Source organism: Elephantulus edwardii, unplaced genomic scaffold (genome assembly GCF_000299155.1).
Source record: "Elephantulus edwardii isolate Elephantulus edwardi_28Jun2011 unplaced genomic scaffold, EleEdw1.0 scaffold00408, whole genome shotgun sequence".
Taxonomy (NCBI): Eukaryota; Metazoa; Chordata; class Mammalia; order Macroscelidea; family Macroscelididae; genus Elephantulus; species Elephantulus edwardii.
The window spans coordinates 895,585-902,220 of record NW_006400158.1 but is presented as its reverse complement, the minus strand read 5'-3'; the positions used below and the strand labels follow the sequence as shown (position 1 = coordinate 902,220).

Genomic DNA, 6,636 nt, shown 5'->3' with positions numbered 1-6,636 from the left:
GGTTGTTGGTGCATATATCTGAATGATAGTGGTATTTACTGGACTTCCTTGTAAGCGTATGGATATGATCCTGTCACTCACGATATTGTACTTCAAGATGGATCTAGAAATAACTTTTTTTACTATAAAGGCAACCCCGTTTTTCCTTGTCTTTTCATCTCCAGAGTAATATATCATATTATTAATTTTAATAAACATTTACAGAGGTTTTGGATTTGCATTCATTCATTGCCGCACTTTTCTCCCTGCCCACCCCTCCCCACAAGTTCGCTCCCCTCTCTGAAAAGAAAAAGAAATTCCTTAATTGGTATACAATTCCCCCATCCCTTCCCCTCCAACCCCCACCCTGAGTACACTTCTCTAGGCAACCTTAATTCTGGATATACTATTCTTTAGGGTCCATGAATATAAATTCAAGGATCCTATAAATGTTAATTTGGGGAAATGCTGTACTCAATGTAAATAAGCAAATTGAGTACAAAATATAATTTCTTTTGTTTATGGTCATAGAAATTTGTAAAGCACAGAATTTTTTTTGAGGGGGATTGATTTTTTTTTAATTTGGGTTTCTTACAGTGGCATTACTGAGACTGTCCAGAAATGTCTGACTAGAGTGGAGAGCATGGATGAGAAAAGAAGAGGAAGCACCTGGAAAAGCACTGCAGATGCCATTATTCTCTTTTCCCCTGGCGCACCAATCTCAGTGTTAGCAGTGTTTGTTCCTTTGTTGTCAAAAGGCTAGCAGCACTAGTGTCAGTTGTTGATCCCACCCAGAACACTCTGTAAGGATATATAAAACTGATTGGTGTGTCTACTTAGCTCAAGAAAATGGAAACTGAACAGCCAGAGGAAACCTTCCCCAATGGTGAATTTGGTAAACACCCTGCAGAAGATATGGAAGAGGAACATTTAAAAGATCAAGAAACACTAATAAAATGGTTGAGCTTCATATTCTTCTTCAAAGTAAAAATGCTGGGGCAGTTATTGGCAAAGGAGGCAAGGATATTAAGGCTCTTCGTACAGAGGACAATGCCAGTGTTTGAGTCCCAGACAGTTGTGGTCATGAGTGCATATTGAGTATCAGCACTAATATTGAAACCATTGGAGAGATTCTGAAGAAAATCATCCCTACCTTAGAAAAGGGCCTGCAGTTGCCATCATCCACTGTAACCAGCCAGCTCCGGCTCGAATTTGGTGCTGTAGAATGCTTAAATTACCAACATTATAAAGGAAGCGACTTTGACTGCTAGTTGAGACTGTTGATTGTCAGAGTCTGGCAGGAAGAATTCCTGGGGTCAAAGGTGCTAAAAATCAAAGAGCTCCAAGAGAACACTCAGACAACAATCAAGCTTTTCAGGAATGCTGTTGTCATTCCACTGACCAAGTTGTAGTTATTGGAGGAAAGCCTGATAGGGTTGTAGAACGCATAAGGATCATCCTTGATCTTATATCTGAGTGTCACATCAAAGGACGTACATGGCCTTTCAATCCCAATTTCTAGGATAAAACTTCTGATTATGGTGATCTAACAACAATATTTGATGACTGCAGTGGGTGACTTGTGGGATTCCCAATGAGAGGAAGAGGTGGTTTTGATAGAATGCCTCCTGGTCAGCGAGGGCCTCCCATGCCTCCATCTAGAAGAGACTATGATGACAGGAACCTTTGTCAAGAATCACTGCTGCTGCCTCCTGGATGAGGTGGCTGTGGTGGTAGCCAAGCTCAGAATCTCCCTCTTCCCCCCACCAATGCCAGCAGGTGATTTAATGGCTTATGACAGAAAAGGGAGACCTGGAGACAGTTATGATGGTATCATTGGTTTCAGTACTGATGAAATATGGGATTCTGCAATAGATACATGGAGCCCATAAGAATGGCAAATGTTTTATGAACCACATAGCAACATGGATATGATTATTCCTATGCAGGGGTTGGAGATTCATATGATGATCTTGGTGGATCTATTCCCAAAGACTTGGCAAAGGTGTCAATGGATTAAGCAGATCTGTCATGAAACTGGAGCTCCAATCAAAACTGACGAGCCTTTGGAAGGGACTGAAGATTGTATCATTACCATAACAGGAAAACAGGATCAGATACAGAATGCACAGTATTTGCTGCAGAACTGTGTGAAGCAGTATGCAGATGTTGAAGGATTCTAATGCATATTTTATTTTCCTTTTTTTTAGTGTGAGCAGTGTTTTGAAAAGTTTTTCTAAGATTAGTGAAGAACTGAAGGAATCCTGCATAATTTTTTTCAATCTGCTTCTGTTTAAAAAACCAACACTCCTCTGCTTGATAGGTGTTCCGCGTTTTAGGAATAGCGAAATCTTTGCTGTTCACCAGATGTAATGTTTTAGTTCTTTACAAATGGGGTGGGGGAAGGGTGTGCAAAAACTAACATTAAAATTTTGAAACAGCAGAGTGAGCGAATTTTATTTTTGTTCATTTTTGGTGTGTTTTTTTTTTTTAATAGAGGGATAAAACCCCCATGTAATTCTTGTGAACACCTTACTTTTGTGGTCACTGTATCATTAGAGACGGGTGGGACAGGGAGGAGTGTAACAATAACAATATTCCACATGTCCCTGGCACTCTATTCAGAGCAGTGTGCATAATATAGTGCTCTTTTGTAAGAATTGTTTTACGACTTTAATAATAAATTTAGTGAACCAAAAAAAAAAAAGAGAAACTTCTGACCAATGGAATCTTATTGCTTAAAATACACATATTCTCATGGAATATAATTCAAAATGGGTGACTCTGGAGGACATTATGCTGAGTGAAGTATCTCAGTCACAAAAGGACAAATACTGCATGGTGCCACTGTTGTATAACAGGACTTATCTTGGGTTTGGGAAGAGAGTGAGAAAGATGGATTCAATAATGTATACTGCTTTGAAACAAATGAGGGAGAAAACTGTTTAAAAGGGGTATGTGATTAGGCATTTTTGTCATGAAAGGAGTCTAGAGCAAAGGCTACATGGTGGAGTGGACCTGGGGGAGGGTTTGTAAAACAATGAAAGAATTTTTTCTTTTACTTTTCCAAGAGGGTACTGTTCTGGGAGGGAGGGTTGTGAGGGGAGAAAAGTGCAACAATGAATGAATGGAAATCCAAAGTCTCTGTAAATTTTTACTGAAATTAGTAATGAATTTACATTTAAAAAAAATTATGTTAGAGTAAGGAAGGCTATGGATTTATAACTGCTCATGCTAATAACACTATATCATGGCATGGAGGAGGAATAGTGGAACTGTATCCACATTTACAATATTCTTCTTACCAAAACCATTTATGGAAAATAGGAACTACATTGGAACATGTATCTCTGGATTGGAAATGATCATATTGATAATATTTCTAGCCTTAAACTTAAAAGATTATACTGTTCAAAATTATTTGTTATATATTTGTTTAAATTTTTCCCTCTTTTAACAACTGGGATCTAGAGGGAAGAGAAAAGACCAGAGAATGGCCAAAATTATTGGGCAGATATTGCTGCCAGTTTAGGGCCTGTGTCAGGAAAAGAAAGTCTTACACATAAACAATGCCACCCAAAGGTAATAAAGGAGGTCAAAATTGCTTCCACTTTGGAAAGTTGGGCCACTTCAGTAGACAGTGTCACAGATGAGAGCCACAGATAGGCAAGGGAGTAGACAGGAAGCTCCTACTCACTTGCTTTAAGTGTGGATCAGAAGGACACTTGGCCAAGGGTGACCCACATCAGGTCCTCATGGCTGACAGGACTGACAGGCCCCCAGCTCCCAGTTGGAAACAGAGGATGCTTCAATGATTCAGATCTTCCCAGAGCTAAGTATATTCATATTCTCCTAGACACAAGAGCCTATTATTTGGTCCTAAAAGCCTTCTGAGGTCCCAACTCTTCTCACTACTTCTTAGTTGTTGGAATTGATGGAAAACGTCATAAGCAGTTTCTTACTTCACCTCTGCCTTGCATGTGGACTTCCAAGCTCTAAAACAACCCAGTGGCAGATGGAATTTTGTCCAGAACTTAAGAACAATAAATGACATAGTTGAGCCTCTACATCTTGTGGTTCCTAACCTTTATACTATAATAGACAAAGTGGTAGTGAAAGCCTTTTATTTTAAGAACTACCTTCCCTCTATAACTTGATTTGTGCCACTGTTAGAACCTCTACTTGGAATATTATTGCTTTTTAATTTTTGACTCATGTACTTTTAACTTTTTAGTTAAATTTGTGTCTTCCAGGCTGCAACAGTTCTATGATGCATCTTCAAGGATATGAACATGTATGGCTAAGCAAAATTGATAAAAGAGCATCTAAATTCCAAAATTAATCTCCACAATAGTCTAGGTGTTTCCTATTGCCAAAGGGGCCCTTTAGAGTAGTGAGAGATCTTCACCCTGAAACCTACAGCGTCCATTTTCAGCAGGAAGTAGCTAAGAGAATATGCCATCCCCTTTTCCTTATGAATCAGAGTGAAATCTCTCTCAGCGAGGAGTGATAGGGAATGGCAAAGGACACACTGACAAAGGAGATTAATCAGAACTGGCTTTGACAAGCACTGTGGCAATGGGAGAATTAAAACAAACTTTCAAGGAATATTCAACCTGAATCCTTCTGATCATATGGAGATTTTTTTAAGTGTTTCTTTGAGTTTATTATGTTTGATTTGTTTTATTTGTTTGTGTACAAAGGATGCTCATCTAGATGATAACATAATTATGATAAAAACAAAATGGGGAAATATGGGAAGCCAATACTAAATATTTGTAATAAACTGAATGCTATTTAGATAAAAAATAATAATTAAAAAATACACATATTCACATTAACTGACAAATGGTGACATGTCTCACACAGGACGGAAGGACATAATATTTGAAATGAAGGGAAAGCATAATTTATAAACTCAGATAATATATAAAACTATGTTTTATATAAACATAAACAACATGCCTCTGGAAACTCTTATGAACTTTGACAAATGACAGTAATTATAGGAAGGCTTCAAGCCTTTTTTCATAGGGTCGCTTTGAGTCATGCTCAACTTGATGGTCATCAACAACACAACAACAACTGGACCAATAGGCTGTTGTATGAACAGAGCAAGAGAACATTACCTGGTTTAATATTAATAAAGGTTTGTGTCAGGAATGTATCCTTTCTCCATACATATACAATCTGTATACTGAGAAAATTACTCAAGAAGCTAGACTCAATGAAAAAGAGTATGGCATCAGTATTAAAGGAACAATCATCAACAGCATTTGTTTTTCATATAACACAACCTTGCCACCTAAAATTGAGGAGAGCTTGAAATGTTTGCTGTAGAAGGTCAAGGATTAGAGCCTTCAATATGGAATGCATCTCTACATTAGGAAGACAAAAATTCTCCTTGCTGGACCAATAGATGGAGAAAAGAATTAAACTGTCCATAACTTCATATTCTTTAGACCCACAATCAGTATGCTTGGTGTCAGTAGTCAGAAGATCAGGAGATCTATTTCACTGAGAAAGTTTGTAGTGAAGGATCTCTGCAAGTTATTATAGAGTAATGATTTTAGTTTCAGGACTAAGGTGCACTTGATTCAGGCCATGGTCTTTTCAAACACTTGTTAAGCTGCTGAGAGAGCTGGACAGTCAATAAGGATGACAGAAGAATTGATGTGTTTGAGCTGTGATGTTGGAGAAGAGTATGGAATATCCCATGAACTATCAAAAAAACAAACTAGTACCACCATCTTGGAGAAAGTGCATCAGAGTGCTCCTTGGACACAATTATGATAAAGCTTTGGACATGTTGCTATAAGAGGCTGTTCCTTAGAGAGGGATATCATGCTTGGGAAGATGGAGAGACAGCAAAGGAATTCAAGACCTTCAACCAGGTAGATTGACAAAAAGCAGGGGCCTTGAGTGTGTTGGAGGGTATGAAAATGGCACAGGAAAGGACAGGGTTTAGATCTGTTGTTCATGGGATCACTATGAGTTGTACTTGACTCAGTAGCAACTAACAACAATAATAACTACTAACAGCATTGTATATTTGCTCCTTTATAGTTGCTGTTGTTAGGTGCCATTGAGTCAACTACAACTCATAGTGACTCTGTGAACAACATATCTGAACCTTGTCTTGTCCTGTGGTAATGTCATAATCTTTGTAATACTCAAACCCATTGTGGTGGTGGTAGTTGTTAGGTGCCATTGAATTGAGTATGTCTCATAATAAACTTATAAACGACGGATATGAACCCCATCTTATCCTGTGCCATCTTCACACTTCTCGAAACACAAGAGCCCATCGCAGCAGTTACTATTATAATCCATCTGGCTGAGGATATCTCTCTCCTTCACTGACCATTCCAAGCATCATATCCCTCTCTAAGGAATACCTCCTCTTAACAACATGTCCAAAGCATGTGAGGTGAAGCCTTATCATTATTGCCTCCATAGAGCACTTCAGCTGCACCTTCTCCAAGACAAATTTGTTTGTTCTTTTGGCCAACAATGGGATGTTCAGCACTCTTCTCCATTACCACGGTTCAAAGACATCAATTATTCTGTCATCCTTATTCATTGTCCAGCTCTCAGATACATAGTAAATGATCGGAAAGACCATGGCCTGAATCAGATGCACCTTAGTCCTCAAAC

General features: G+C 38.5%; 1 pseudogene; it reads left to right on the top strand.

Annotated features, from left to right (window-relative positions):
- The first annotated feature begins 828 nt into the window (after positions 1–828).
- LOC102864305 lies at positions 829–2,162 on the top strand (annotated as a pseudogene).
- The last annotated feature ends 4,474 nt before the right edge of the window (positions 2,163–6,636 follow it).